The sequence below is a fragment of the Crocuta crocuta genome, unplaced genomic scaffold, assembly GCF_008692635.1.
Source record: "Crocuta crocuta isolate KB4526 unplaced genomic scaffold, BGI_CrCroc_1.0 scaffold427, whole genome shotgun sequence".
NCBI lineage: Eukaryota > Metazoa > Chordata > Mammalia > Carnivora > Hyaenidae > Crocuta > Crocuta crocuta.
The window spans coordinates 3,221,035-3,236,866 of record NW_027533273.1 but is presented as its reverse complement, the minus strand read 5'-3'; the positions used below and the strand labels follow the sequence as shown (position 1 = coordinate 3,236,866).

At 40.0% G+C, this 15,832-nt stretch overlaps 1 protein-coding gene across 9 annotated transcripts in view; it reads right to left on the bottom strand.

Moving 5' to 3' along the window:
• NCKAP5 (NCK associated protein 5) overlaps window positions 1–15,832 on the bottom strand; it is a 1,056,676-nt gene that overhangs the window by 990,801 nt on the left and 50,043 nt on the right. The window contains exon 3 of one of the 9 annotated variants that reach the window (XM_077747834.1): window positions 13,605–13,723. The exons of the other annotated variants lie outside the window; for them this stretch is intronic. The gene's annotated coding sequence lies outside the window, so the exon portion shown is untranslated. The remainder of the gene's footprint in view (window positions 1–13,604; window positions 13,724–15,832) is intronic. 9 annotated transcript variants of the gene reach the window in all.

Genomic DNA, 15,832 nt, shown 5'->3' with positions numbered 1-15,832 from the left:
GACAACTTCCTCTACCCTCGGTCATACAGGGATGAGTAAAAGGCACTGTGTTACCCTCTTTCTTGAGTCTGTCTATTCTGAAACATGCCCTTAGTACAAGGGGTCCTTGCCTTCTTCCCTCAGCACCATCTGGGGCTGCTAGCAATTGTTCACCCAATACTGCTAGTGTGTGGACCGCACTTCGAGCAGGAAAGGCTTCCGCCAGTGAGTCCTAACACCCTCTGCATCCCAAGTTCCTGAGAACAGGTGGGGTGGGAATGGGGTGGAAAAGTCAAGTCCAATGGTCAGCTGTGGGTGCTGTGTTCAGACCTCCTATTTGGAATTTGTTATATAGCAATTCGTGTAAACTGTACTCATCCTGGTAGCTCATTTGAGTCAGTATTTTTAAAACACCTCACCTGTGATTCTATGTGCAGCCCACCCAGCAACGGTGCATTTTCCAAGAATGACAGAAAGTTCTTTCTCCAAAAGGTAATATACTGAGGCCTCCCCAGAAAAAGTCAGCTCTCCCCTATTATGTAAGACAGAGTTGCCTTGAGGTTTTGATTGGGGTGGGACTGGGCTATTCTTCAGGAGTGACATTGACTTTGAATAGCATCTACCTCTGTTGTTCCAATGGGTGGATTCAGTTTAAACTCTTAGCGTTCATTACTCTCCCACAGAGGGAGGGGCTGGCAATATCTCCAATTCACCATACCCATATTAGATGAAATCTAAAGATCTATTTTTTATAAACTCATGCACTTTACCAAACAAAATGTGGGCTTTACTTAGATTAAACTCTCCAATTCTGAGTGTGATTAAAGTTGTTTTGTTTTGCTTTTTGATTTTATCTCTTCCTCCTCACTGGCACATAATCTCCCATTTGTTCCCAACAGGTCTGGTCTGTGAGCTTCCTTTTTGACATTTAAGCCCTGGGCTTTCAGAGTTTCAATCTTCCCTTTATTTACATCTCCAAGCCTTTAACTGGGTCAGGAGAAGTCATGATCCATTTAACAAGTAACACTGGCCACTGCTTGAGAAAAAGATGACAACAAAAAAGTTCATTGAACAGTAAGAGACTGTAAGAAATTATCCAAAGAAATGAATAAATAGCCTCAATCTCTACAGCAGCATCGTACAAACTGCAGGCTGTCATGTATTAGTGGGTCATGAAATCAATTTAGTCATTTCTGACCAGCATTTCAAAGGATATAAAATAGAAAATACCAGCATTTGTCAGGTACTGCTTGATGAAATTGCATTTCATATATCTGCCTGTGAATGTGTGCGTGTTTGCAAGTCTCAGTGTGGGCTGTGATATATAGCATATTGAAAATCGTTCATCCAAAGGGTATCAACTGATGTTAGACATTCTAAAAAATGTTGGCATGGTGGCCCAATTTCCTGTTAACTACCTCCTTCCCCTCTGTCTTTCTGCCTCCCAAGCACTTCACCTTCTCTCCATAAAGCTGGTATTAGTCCAAATGCTAGCGTGAAACACATTAAGGCTGAATCTGCATGAACCTTTAGATTCCCATCAATACAGTACTATAGTTTGCTCAGACAATCTTTTGTTTGTCCAGCTACAGGGCGTATTATAGCTAATTAAAGACAAGCAAACTAACTCACAAAGTGCCAGTGCAGAAACGGAAAGCCCTGCACGGCAAATACAACTTAAGGCTGCAGAAACAAATGTTTTAAAAGCAAAGTAGTATGCTATGCAGCTCAGGGAATTTCTTTTCAAAGCACAGGCTTTTTTCATCATCACCCAAAATTTTAACACTAATTAATCTAGCAGAGCAATACTGGGAATTTAGCATCTATTCTTCAATCACCACTTTCCTGAATCATTGTTACCCCTGGAGCGCTTGTCAAATAAAAGCAAAAAGTTTGAAGGAACAAAGCCAAAGTCAAAAGTGAAATGATGAAGTTTGGGAGTGAATAGAGGAAGAGAAAAATGCATACAAGAGCAACCCCCAAAGGAATAGGAGAAGAGAAGTTGTGGGAGAAAGAGACCCCACAGGGGAAGAACAAAACACACTCAGACCAGCTTCAAAGAATTCTTCATGGCTAGGCACAGTAGGGAAAGGTTAAAATAACATGTGCTTCTTTCAGTTAAAAAAAAAAAAAAAAAAACTCAAGTACAAAAGGACACTGAACAGGACCAGGGTTTTATATTTGCTTGCACCTGTTCTTTACAGGAGGACCTGGTAGACTCTGGAAGTGGAATTCCTTGTAATAATTTTCTTCAGTGGATAAATTAATGATGAATATAGACATGACTATGACAACTGTGTAAGGAATTATAAGGCATAAAGGCAAGACAAATAGTAGGATATACTAGATCATAGCTATATACATTCCAGGTAATAAAAATGGAATTGGAATTGAACTTTCTCCAGAAATTCACTCAAGGTAGACACTCATTGAACCCTAGGTCAAAGGCATATTTAGTCAAGATTAGCAAATGCAATGGGCATACACTAGAGCTCATTATCTTCAAGTGGACCCCCAACCAATTTTTAACAGACCCTACATTTGACTCATTACCAGTTTTTCTGACAGAAAGATCAGAATCAAAATTCAAATACATAATTCTAACATTTTCATATAATACCTTTTTAAAAATTATCTGTGTAAATAATCTAAAGATGGACATTCATACACTAAGCTGTAGGCAAAAATCTCAATTCACAGATAGTACTTAACTATATAGGCAACTCATTTGGCAAATACTAAACCATTTATTACTTGATCTTGATCTCTGCTCCATGCAACCAGGACCTCCCATTCAATTTAGTTCAGCATGTATTTAGTGAGTACATAATACAGTCATCTTTTATGGTCAGAGAATAGTTCTGTATTTTTTTAAACCTCACAATTTGATATAATTTTATACTTAAAGAAAATTTTAAAAACTGTAATTTGTGTATTCTATTTTTATTTTTTGCTCTTTCTTCCTAGAGGTTTATCATTTCAGTTTTATTGCTGTTGTTTTTATTGTTGTTGCCTTCAAAAAACCCAGCTTTGAGTTTTATAAGCTTTTATGTTCATATGTTTTTGATGTTATTGATTTCTATTTTTCTATTTATTATTCCCTTCCTTCTGTTTACTGTGGGCTACTTTGTTCTGTTTTCTTAATTTCTTAAAGTAGAAGCTTAGGTTACCAACTTGAGATTTTTCTTCTTTTCTAATATAAGCATGCAATACTATAAATTTTCCTCTAAGCACTGCTTTAACTGCATCCCACAAATTTTTATATGTTGTATTTTTATTTTTTCAAAATATTTTTAAATTTTTATTGAGATTTTCTCTTCAACAAATTTGTCATTTAGAAAACTTTTAGGGGTGCTTGAGTGGCTAGATTGGTTAAGCACCTGGCTCTTGATTTCAGCTCAGATCATGATCTCACAGTTTGTGAGATTGAACCTTGGGTGGGCTCCATGCTGACAACACAAAGCCTCCTGGGGCTTGGTATTCTCTCTCTCTGCCTCTCCCGCAGGGGCACTTTCTCTCTCTTTCTCTCTCAAAATAAACACGCTTTTTAAAAAGAGACATGTTTTAGAATTTTCCAGATATCTTTCTGTTATTCACTTACAGTTTAATTCTAAAATGGCACAAGAGCATACTTTGCATTGCTCTTCTTTTTAAATTTGTTAAGGTTTACAAACCTTATATTGATGAATCTTTTATGTGCACTTGAAAAGAGCTTGAGATCAAATGTTGGGTGGAATAGTCTATATATGTGAATTAGGTCATATTGTCTGACAGTATTATTTAGGTCTTCTATATTCTTACTGATTTCCTATCTGCTTGCTCTATTAAATACTCAGTGTTGAAATATCTTTCTATATTTTTATTTGTCTATTCCTCCTTTCATTTCTATGCGTTTTTGTTTCATGTATTTTGAAGTTCTGTGCTACATGCATCCACATTAAGGATGGTTATGTCTTCTTGGACAGCCAACTCTTTCACTATTTTGCAATATTCCTTATAACCCCTGATAATATCTCTTATCTAAACTCTGCTTTGTTTTGTTTAATATAGGTACTTCAACATTTTATGGTTGATGTTTGTGCAGCATATCTTCTCTATTCCTTTATTTTTAACCTATCAATGCTTTTGTATCTAAAGTGGGTTTCTAGTAGATAGCATAGATAAGTCTTTCTGATTCAATTCGACAATATCTGTCTTTAAACTAGTTTGCTTAACCTAATCACGTTTAATGTGGTTATTGATATGATTGTATTAAAGTCTACCACCTTGCTAACTGTTTTCCATTTATCCCATCTATTCCTTGTGTTGGAAGGCAATTCTCTACGTTTGCCCACATTTTGTAGCAGCTATTGTCTCAAATGTATAAGGGGGAAAAAAAACAAAACCTGGCAGGACAGAGATAGTATCTACTTGCAAAACAGACAGTAAAAGTTTTTCCTGACCAGGAGACCCGAGTTTGGTTTCTATTTGTTTATTTGTTTTAGATTCCACATATAAGTGAGATCATATAGTATTTTTCTTTCTCTGTCTTATTCACTTAGCATAATGTCTTCAAGCTTCATTCTTACTGTCACAAATACAAGGATTTCCTTCTTTCACATGGCTTAATAGTATTCCATTACATATATAAAATCACATTTTCTTTATCCATTCATTTACTGATATATATTTAGGTTGTTTTCATGCCTTTGGCTATTATAAATAATGCTTCCTTGAACATGGGGATGAAGAGATCTCGTCAATGTAGTGATATTGTTTTCTTCAGAGATATGCCTAGAAGTAGAATTGCTGAATCATATGACATTCCTTTTAATTTTTTGAGGAATAAATAATATCAAATAACAGAGAAACTGTCTCAGGCTCCTTAGCTTTTCCTCTCTCAAGGAAAGAAGGATTTATTTGATTGGTGACCTTGGGAAATGGGTCATTATCCATGTTTTTTTTTTTTGTTTGTTTGTTTTTTTAAATTTTTTTTTTTAATGTTTTATTTATTTCTAGGAGAGAGAGAGAGAGACAGTGCGAGCAGGGGAGGGTCAGAGAGAGAGGGAGTCACAGACTGAAGCAGGCTCCAGGCTCTGAGCGGGCAGTCAGCACAGAGCCCGACGCGGGGCTCGACCCCACGAACCGTGAGGTCATGACCTAAGCGAAAGTCGGACGCTTAACCGACTAAGCCACCCAGGCGCCCCGGTCATTATCCATCTTTATCTTAGGCTTTGTTTGGTAATCTCCCTTGGAACTTGTGAGCCGAAAGGCCTTGTTCTTTCTCCTCTCTGCTCTTTGTTCCTCCAATCAGCAAACTAACCACCAGGGTAGGAAGTTGTATCTTGGAGAGATGGAAGAGGAGAGCTTTTCATTTTTTGGTCAAATCAAAGCTACAACCTCCAACACTGTTTTACGAACAAAAGAAGTGGGTTTTTGACACCCTATCTGATGTCTGTGTCTTTTCATCATTTGGTGTAAATTTTTCATTTCTTAAGACCCCAAGAGTAGTGGAGGGAGAAGAATTTGATGAGATGAGGTTAAATAAACTGGGAGGTAGAAGAGAAAGTTATGGAAGACCTAGGTTGGAAGGAAAGTAGATATGGTAACTATTGCTTCTGAGGAATAAGGACACTACACTTACAAAGTTTTAATGCAAAGGAGGAAATGCCATGCTCATTGCCAGTCTTGGGGAAGAAACTTATGATGGAGCTTTCTTGTGACCTATTTTCTCCCCACCAGAGTATTTCTAGCTCCCTGTTTTGCTAGGAGTAAAAACTTGGACAGCACAAGTTATAAGAACCTTTTTTTGAAACCTTTTCATTGTTTCTTAGCACTTCCAAAAGTTGACCCATGATGTGAGGTTTTGCAAACAAATAATCTTTTGAGAAAAGCAACAAGTCCTCTTGATTTAATTCTATCAATCAGAATTGCGCTTGCCATGGTAAAACACTCCTTCATGTAATCCAAATATCTGCAATATTTTCCAAAATAAGTCAGCTAAGAAGATAATTGGTTTGGCCTTATTCTATACACCAAGCAAGTTATCAGACCAAAGCGATAACCCTCCCATTTGTATGCAGGTCTGAAAAGAACAAGGCACTCCAAAGATATCTACATTATTCCCTGAACAGAAAATACTGTAGCGAGTTATTTGTGTTTTGGACTGTAGTGCCAAAAGATAGATTTTTATTATCATTAGTATTTAGGAAATAGCATCAGGCTCAAAGACAAGCCTTCATTCAAATGCAATAATGCCTTTGTGATACAGATACTATCTGTTTCACATAAAAAGCTTTCTTTACCTTGTTGTAAGTAGTGTGCTATTTGCACCAGATGTCAGCTCAAAGCAGAATTGTAAATACTTTGTGGCATGGTAGATAATACAGTGTTGATATTCTGGACTATTCAAATCTGTAATACAAAGGTGGGTAGCAGAAAAATATGAATACCTCAAAGAAGGAGTTGGAGTAAAATTATTATTTTGTCATTTTCAAGAAACTCTCAAAATCTTTTCCTCAAAGTACAATGGGGCTGAACCAATTCAATTCCTACACATTTGACTTTTAAAATTTGAGAATAATGTTTTTTAGGGTATATAAACACAATCACAAAGAAGCCAATACCATCAATTGAATATGTCTCATAAAATTTCCAGTTTCTTTTTTTAATGCTTTATTTATTTCTAGGAGAGAGAGAGAGAGAGACAGCGTGAGCAAGGGAAGGTCAGAGAGAGAGGGAGTCACAGACTCTGAAACAGGCTCCAGGCTCTGAGCTGGCAGTCAGCATAGAGCCCGACGTGGGGCTCGAACCCACGAACCACGAGATCATGACCTAAGCGAAAGTCGGACGCTCAACCGACTAAGCCACCCAGGCGCCCCAAAATTTCCAGTTCTTAAGAAGGTTTTTATGAAAGATCAATTCAAACTCCAATATCTTAAAAGTTCATAATTAAGCTCAGAAAACAGTATGAGAAGCAACAGATATTTATATTTAAGGCCATTACAAAAATAGGAGTTGAATATTAAACTGCTGATATTTTTGAAGTTTATTTATTCTGAGAGAGAGAAAGAGAAAGCGCAAGCACAGGCATGTGCAGGGGAGGGACAAAAAAAGAGGGAGAGAGACAATCCCAAGCAGGTTCTGCTTTGTCAGTGCAGAGCCTGACACAGGGCAGGATCTCACAAATCATGACATCATGACCTGAGCCAAAACCAAGAGTCAGACACTCAACCAACTGGGCCACCCAGGTGCCCCTAAACTGCTGATCTTAATAAGTTCAGGTACATATTTTTGAAAGGCTATGGCTATTCTCAACACACTAACTGCATTTATTACCTCTGATAATGTTACTCTGAAGAATGGGGCAATTCCTTAACCTAGAATAGGAAGACACATTATTAATAACATATTTAAAATATAGAAGTGGAGAGGCACCTGGGTGGCTCAGTCGGTTAAGCGTCGAACTTCAGCTCAGGTCATGATCTCATGGTTCATGGGTTGAAGCCCCGGGTCGGGCTCTGTGCTGATGGCTAGCTCAGAGCATGGAGCCTGTCTTCAGATTCTGTGACTCCCTCTCTCTCTAACCCTCCCCTGCTCCCACTGTCTCTAGCTCTCTCTCAAAAATAAATAAAACATAAAAAAAAAAGAAGTGGAGAGTATATGTCATTTTAAGAAGGGATTGTACCTGTGCAATCTTGAGACATAAGGAGTGATTTGACATGATTATAGGGCTAACTCATACACACTCACCTGCACACGCGCACATACACACGCATGTACACAACAACTGTTGAATGATTCAACTTTGGGAAGTTGAGACTAAGGAAGGTGCTGGTGATGATACAGATAGATTGAGCCCTGAAGATAATTATTTAGGATCAGTTTTAATCTGCTTAAAGATGATTTTCTTTTTCCTCCTTTCCAAATGGGAGAAATTTTCCACATGCAAGTAGAGTTATTAAACAAGTCTTAAAGCTGCCTTTTGCTTTCTTTGAATCTTGTGGTGAGGAGCCATCCCTTCCCCAGAACAAAGTAGAAATCTCAGCGCTTGCCACCCTGGAAGAGGGAACCATCTTGGTAGTCCGTGGGGCCCTAAGATACTTGAAATCAGGAGAGTTCAGGAATTCCTTTAGCAGGGTCAGACTACCCTAGAAAGAGAGACAGAGAGAGAGAGAAAGAAAGCCAAGGAGATCTTTCTGTAGAACTGTATTAGTTTCCTACTGTTGCTGTAATTAATTATGACAAGCCCAGTAGCTTAAAACAGCATAATATTTTTTATATTGTGGTTCAGTAGGCTAGAAGTCCATCATGCATCTCACAAGTCAAAGTGTTAGGAGGGCTGTGTCCTTTCTTAATATTCTAGAAAGGAACCCATTTCCTTGCCTTTTCCAGCTTCCAGAGTTTCCCCCACATTTCTTGGTTCAGGGCTTCTTTCCATCCTTAGAGCGTACAATGCTGTTTTTCCATAGTCACATTTTCTGTCTCTCTTCTGTTTCCTTCCAATTGGTAATCACACCAAATACTCATTCATTGAGAAAATTCAGAATAGTTACCCCATCAAAAATTGTTAATGTAATCACATCTGCAAAGTACTTTTGGCCATACAAGAGAACATATTCGTAGGTTCTGGGACTCAGGAAGTGGTTATCTTTGGAGGTCATTATTCTGCTTACTGCCCAAGTGGAATGCACTTTAGTCATGGCTATTGTCAAGACTGGTTGTCTTTCACAGGACCAAGCCACCCATACATAAGTGAATCACCAGTCCCTTCAAATCATGTCATGGAAAACCAGCCACCTCTTAAAATAAACACATGACACTTAAATACCAACTACCATCCTCAAATACTTCCTTAGAACTTCTGTGCTTAAAACTTAACGTGAACAGCTTTCAACAGAGGTGTTTCTAGAGCACTGAGATCCAAAGAAAGAAAAGCTCATGGGAAAATGACATTTGCTTGAAGGGTTTATTGGTATCCCTTGCAAAGGAAATATGAGAAGAGAAATAACTGTCTGTGTCAGTGTTACCTCAAAACTGTGTTCTGTGAAGCAATAGTCTTTTGAGATGCTACGCACACACTTCCCACATGCACGCGCACATGCATGTGCACAGGCAGATAGGAGAAGTACTGAATATTATTCACTTCTTGAAGATTCTTAAAGCACCTTAACATTTTAAAGATCTGAGAAGGTCTACACTGAAGAATATGTGTCTGATTAACCTTTGGATTCTTGAAAAACATAAAGGGAGTTTCTAACTTTAATTTGACTTGTATTTTGTCTGTATGGTTCCTTTACTGAGCGATACCTTCATAGAAGACTTTCCATCTGCTTCCAGAGTTCCTTTCTGCTGAGGCTTTAGGGCAATCTGTGACCAGCTTGCAAACACCTACAAAAGTCGTCTCTAAATCTATTCTTATCTGATTGTCTACTCTCTTAGGAAATTCTTTTGAATGCTCTCACTTATTTCTTTATACCATTTACTTATATATGTTATATATAGACATTCAACATATTTTACTTTTCTCAGGACCTATGGGTGGCTCAGTTAGTTAAGTGTCTCACTCCTGGTTTTGGCTCAGGTCATCTCACAGTTCAAGGGATTGAGCCCTGAGTCAGGCTCTGTGTTGACAGCATGGAGCCTGCTTGGGAGTCTCTCTCCCTCCTTTTCTCTCTGCCCCTCCCCAGCTGGTATGCTCTACCCGTCTCTCAAAATAAATAAATAAATTTAAAAAAATCTTTTCTAGATCTTCATGTGTACATTACACATGTCTATGACTGCACTAGTATATACATGTATCAAATAAATAAATTATAATAAAAATTAAATAAACATTATTTTATACATTTGATAATTATGGTCGCTTCATATTATCAATAATTAACATCGCAAGGAAAAGTACAACATTCGAGCTGTCTTTACTGAACCTGGATGCAAATTTATTCTATCAACTAGCTTTCTTCATGATTTTCAATGCTTTGGCCCATTCCTTATGAGAACTTACAAGATTATGGCTGCTTTTACTTCACAGCGTCATCGAAAAAGAACTCACCCTAGCAGTAGAAGTATCAGCTATTCCATTTCCTTGTGACCTGATTAGGCTTGTTTCTATCATCTTGGATCTATGATGTCTTCATGTTTATTCAACTTATTGTTGATGGCTTTAAAGAACCCATTTCATATCATTTGTTCATTTTAGGAAGATCAATTCAGTTAAAAGAAGATAACATAATAGGCAGGCGCCTGGGTGGCTTAGTCGGTTAAGCGTCCGACTTTCGCTTAGGTCATGATCTCGCGGTTCGTGGGTTCGAGCCCCGCGTCGGGCTCTGTGGTGACTGCCAGCTCAGAGCCTGGAGCCTATTTCAGAGTCTGTGACTCCCTCTCTCTCTGACCCTTCCCTGCTCACGCTGTCTCTGTCTCTCTCTCTCTCTCTCCTAGAAATAAATTTAAAAAATTAAAAAAAAAAGAAGAAGATAACATAATAGGTAATTGTGGTTAACCCAGAACATGTAACCTGGTATGTTGAAACCAAGTGGAGGCACTATTGATAAGCCCTGTCAGCTATAGAACAACCTTGTTCGTTCAACACCTTCCCTAGCTCAGGAAGCAGAGGACCTGTTGACATATAGCCCAAATCTCTATATCCATAGCTCAGATATTAGTAGTCATTAATTCCTTTCTTCCATGGTTTATAAACCTCAGTAAGTAGAAGTTCTTACATTTTCTTCCTGAACCCTATTGGTCTGTGTTGCTTATGCCCCAGGAATTCTCCCTGGATTCCATGACCATCTTTCATTCCATTTTAGAGTTTCAAGAGAAAAATGCTCAGCAGTGCTCTAGTGAAGATAAATACTGGGGGTGACTGAGTGGCTCAGTTGGCTAAGCACTTGACTCTTGATTTCAGCTCAGGTCATGATCTCATAGTTCATGATTCAAGCCCTGCATCGGGCTCCATGCTGAAAATGGAGAGCTTGCTTGAAATCCTCTCTCTCTCTCTGCCCCTCCCCAGTTCGTATTCATTCTCTCTCTCCCTCTCTCCCCCCCTTCTCTCTCTCTCAAAAATAAGTAAATACTTTTTTTTAGAAAAAACATAAATACTGGGCTTTTGTTTGGGCAGATCAGTCTCAGGAAGATGGGCAGGCCTGTCCTGAAAGTTCTGATGCTCCCTGAGGGGACTGCATCCCTCTAGTGGACCATAGACTTAAAGTCTAACTTAATGTATTAGGAGAGAGAAAAGGCTGGGAAGTACAGTGGGGAGGTTCTTTCCCTTAGGCCTCAGGTCCCAGAAGGAGAGACATCCATTAGGGTTAAATCTTTGGTTTCATTTGGGGAGGCAGAGAGGATTGTGAGAGGGAGAGGTTAGAACACAGAAGCTATGTGCTTGTAGCTCAGCCTTTCCCTTTCTCTTGGGAACGCTTCAGGCCTGAAAATGAGACACACATGGAGCGGGGGCAGTCTCTGCCTCTACTTGGGGCACCCTGTGGATCCTGGGGTTGCCTCTGGATGCATGTGTACATTTGTCAATTCTGGAGTTCCATATGAGGCAGCCCACAGTTGCCACATACCCAAGTCACATTGTCTAAGATAAATCAATCCCTATCTGCCTAGCTCCCTTGTTTATTTCTAAGTGGCTCCAAACTAGATCAGGAAAATGCAGTGCTGAAATATTGTGGGATCTTGGGCAAATTTACTTTAACTCAATAAGACTCTGTTTCGTTGCCTGCAAAATGATGTTAGTGGGATCTGTCTTTCGGGATTGCCTGGACCACACCTTAACATTAATTGGCTATTTGTATGTGCATACACATGTTGTCTTTCAGTTACAATTCCTCACAGAACCTTCAGAATAACTGCATAAGCTAGGGACTATTATTATCCCTAATTTACGACAAGGACACTGATAACTTAGAAGGTGAATAAGATAACATGGACCGTGCTCTCACAAACTTATGTTTTAACAGAGAAACAGAAAAACTATTCAGAACCTATACTCCAAGTTCCTTTCTAGAAGGCAAACCACCTAGCAATGACAGAGGCTGAACCAGGAATTTCATATAAAAGTGACTGATTGACCACCACCTAAGTATTCTTATTCTCTAGTGGTCCTCAGGGTCGAGAGTCCTGAATGCCTTACTCCCCCACCCCAAAACCACTTTTATCCAGTGTGCCTCAAACTGCAATTTATGGTGCTTCCCTGAGTCATGAAATCAATTTGTGATTTAAGGTCATCATTCTTCTGAGGGAAGAAAAAGAAGGGAAGAGAAGGAGAAAGGAGGGGAACCAAGGGGGTGGAAAGGAAGGAAATAACATGGAAATGGAAACTATATACCACATAAAGACCACATTATAGTGTTTAATGAAATGTCTGGTGTGTGTGTGTGTGTGTGCGCGCACGCGCACGCTCATGCTCTATGTTGCAATGTAAGGTATATTTTCTTGCTGTGGTTCACGACCCAAAATGTTTTAAATTCATAGTTCCATCTTATTTGGCTTATTATAAGCTTGTTTTCATTGGCTCTAATCTCACTTCAAGTCCCCGTCTATTTTTCCAAGCTGCCTCTGGAAGAGAAAGGTGAAGGGTGTGTGTGCATAAGAGAGCAGTGAGAGGGAATGTGGCAGAAAGTGACCATAGAAGTACAAACGGTGGATGGGGTATTAATGACTTGCATGGCCTTTGTTCTTAAGGGTAAAGGACAACCTTGCAGGGCTTTTGATTTGGGAAGTGATGTGATCCCATTTAGATGAAAGGGAGAGGGTGGTAGAGGGCGAGAATGGAAACAGGTGAGACAGGTGGCATGGTCCAAGACAGTAGTAGTTGAAATGGAGAGAGAGTCGAGGCTTATGTACCAGTCAGGCTTTGCTCAGCAGGTTAGAAACACTAGGAAAAATATATGATAAAGACTGCACCTAACACAGTGGGGTACAGACTGTGTGAGGCTGTTGTTTCTCAGCCTTGTCCTAGAGCCCGAAGGCCTCAGGGCAGGCATCTGGGAAGGGAAACAAGGAAGTAGAGGAAGTAGAGGAAGTGAGGACAATCAGGGACATGTGAGGCTGAGCTGAGAATCTCCAGGAAAGACTGCAACCTACTCATCTCTCACCACGTCCTGGCCTTCAATTTGGATGATGACAGGTTCCTAAGTGAGAAGCCAGGCCTGTAATCAAGAACCCAAGATGCATCTACCCCAGGATTCAGAGAAGTTGGAGCACAAGGTCTGCAGAAGATGGAGTCTGTGGGCCTGGCCATTTCCCTAACCAACAAGGCGATACAGCAGATAAGTAACCACAGAGATGAGCTGCAATGGCCTTCATGCTTTGCACCTACCTGCTGAGTGTTAAAAAACAAAATAAAAACAAAAAAAACCACCAAATCTTGCGCACAATTTTTCTTGAAGCCTATGAGCACTAGGAATTACACAGGGAAGAAAATTCTGGAAAATGTGCTTCCAGCTTAACTAAACTGATAGAAAATGAACACATCAGAGGGGCCTCTCCTCATGCATAGAAAAATGAAGCTTTAACTTTTAACTTTGTGCTTCCTGGATAGAAGGTGACTCTCGAAGGGAACATAGCTAAACAGTCCTGCATAAGCAGTGATCTACAATAGCACAGCACCTCAACACAGGAAGAGTTTTTGTCTTACTCACACAGTGTCATCTGTAGATCTCAGCCATTCTGTAATGCAGCTCTCTGCCACACGGTGATCAAGTGATCTGGACACACTTGCCCTGTGGATCCACCATTCCAACCCAAGGCCCCACCATCACTGCAATAGGGAAAAACAGTTCACCTTCCATCCTTCAGACTCAACTATTGCTCAGAGATTTTAAATTCAGAGAAGAAAGAGGATTAATTGCACTTCCGTTCACAGAACTTTGGCCATCAGAGGACGTTTTGGAACAAGCCATAGAAACAAATTATTGAATGTTCAAGGTTTGTCATCATCATCATCATCGTCATCATAATCGTCATCGTCATCGCTACGATCCCGTGACAGTAACTGTAGATACTCTTAACGTTCATATTACTCTTATCAGGTGATAAAAGAAAAATAATAAATAAAAGAATAGTTTATCAATGTCACTGTGTTAAAATGTCATATCCAAGGGTTCTGCTACACCCATTGCCAATGTCGTATGATTTCTGCATGGCACGTGGTCTGCCCAAATTTATATTCTATAGTGGTGTGCCATACTGGAGATGCCCAACTCCTGGGAACAGTTTTGGAGTAAGGTTTTGGGGGAGCTTGGCTGAATGTCCATTTGCTGCTTGGGGAAAGAAAAGTTTCACATTGAGATTTTAGCAATTTTAATGTAAATCACATTGGTCCTAAAAGAGATCAGGTTCTGTGTGGTGTTTACAGACACTGCCTCTGATGCCGTGTGTGTGTGTGTGTGTGTGTGTGCGCGCGCGCGCGTTTTCTGAAACCAACCAATTATCCAATTCTCCAACACTAACTGGGTTGTGAGTGTCCCATAATTCAATTTAATTCTGACATCTGGAATTAGCATGGATCTCCACAAGTTAAGGGCTCAGCCCCACAAGACTGCCGCAGTTCTGGGTGGCTCAGTCATTTAAGCATCTGGCTCTTGGTCTCAGCTCAGGTCATGATCTCACAATTGTTGGGATCAAGCTCCACACTAGGTTCTGCACTGACGGCACAGAGTTGCTTAAGATTCTCTCTCTCCCACTCTCTCTGCCCCTCCCCTACTCGCTCCCTATCTCTCAAAAAACTGAATTAAAAAAATATTGTCCCAGTTCAGATGCGCCACAAATAGCGTGCCCAAGCTATCCATACTTCCACCTGGCCAACTACAAATTTGAGAGTTTCCATGAACCAACCCCCCCCAGAGTTTGATAATTTGCAACAATTCACAGAACTTATTAAAGTGCTATATTTACAAGTATATTTCGTTATAAAGGATACAAACCACCAGATGAAGAGGTACAGAGAGTGAGGTCCAGAAAGGTTCCAAGTGCTAGAGCCTCCATTCCCCCTGAAATCAGGATGTGTACTCCCCCAGCACCTGGATCTGTTCACATCTCCCGAAGCTCCCTGAACCTCACTAAGTAGAGCTTTTTATGGAAGTTCCTTTAGGTAGGCACACTTGATTGAATCATTGGCCACTGGTGATTGAACTCAGTCTCCAGCTCCTCTCCCTGGAGGTCTAGGGGTAGAGCTAGAAGTTGCAACCTTCCAATTATGGTTTGGTGTTTTGGGGGAACCCCCATCACACAACTATCTAGCCCCCTGACTCCCACCCCCTCGCTCCCCAACCTCCCACCTCCCTTCAGGTGTCATCTCGTCAGCATCACAGACATTCTTATCACTCAGGAGATTCCAAGGGTTTTAGGAACTGTATGCTAGCAGAGGCATAGGAGAAAGAGCAAACAAATACTTGCTTTATTTTTATTGTTTTACAAGGACTAAAGATTTTATGACAAGTAGAGAAGACTCCAGAGCATAGAGTATTGGCCGCAGTACAAGGACAGAGAGTATAGGAAGAACACTGCACTATGGGTTCCTGGACTGCTCAAAGACCTCAAAGACTGTGGAATCCTGCAAGCTAGTACTAGAAAAGCAAATGAAATGACTGATAGATGAATGCAAAGGGACATCCTACCAAAGGTTGCCTAGAAGAGTAAAGTTTGAGGTTCTAATACTTTCTTAAACAAGAGTTGGCCATGTGTTCTACAACAGAGCAGAACCGAGCAGAGCAGAACTGAGCATTCCATGCAAGCAAAACACCCCAGCTCCTTCAGAGAATAAAATATTCAAACCCAGTTTGTATTTCCTAGAAGCACCTTATTTTGGCTATTATCACTTTGAAGAATAAATAGGGAATATCATATAAGCATTTATTTAAAAGCTCTA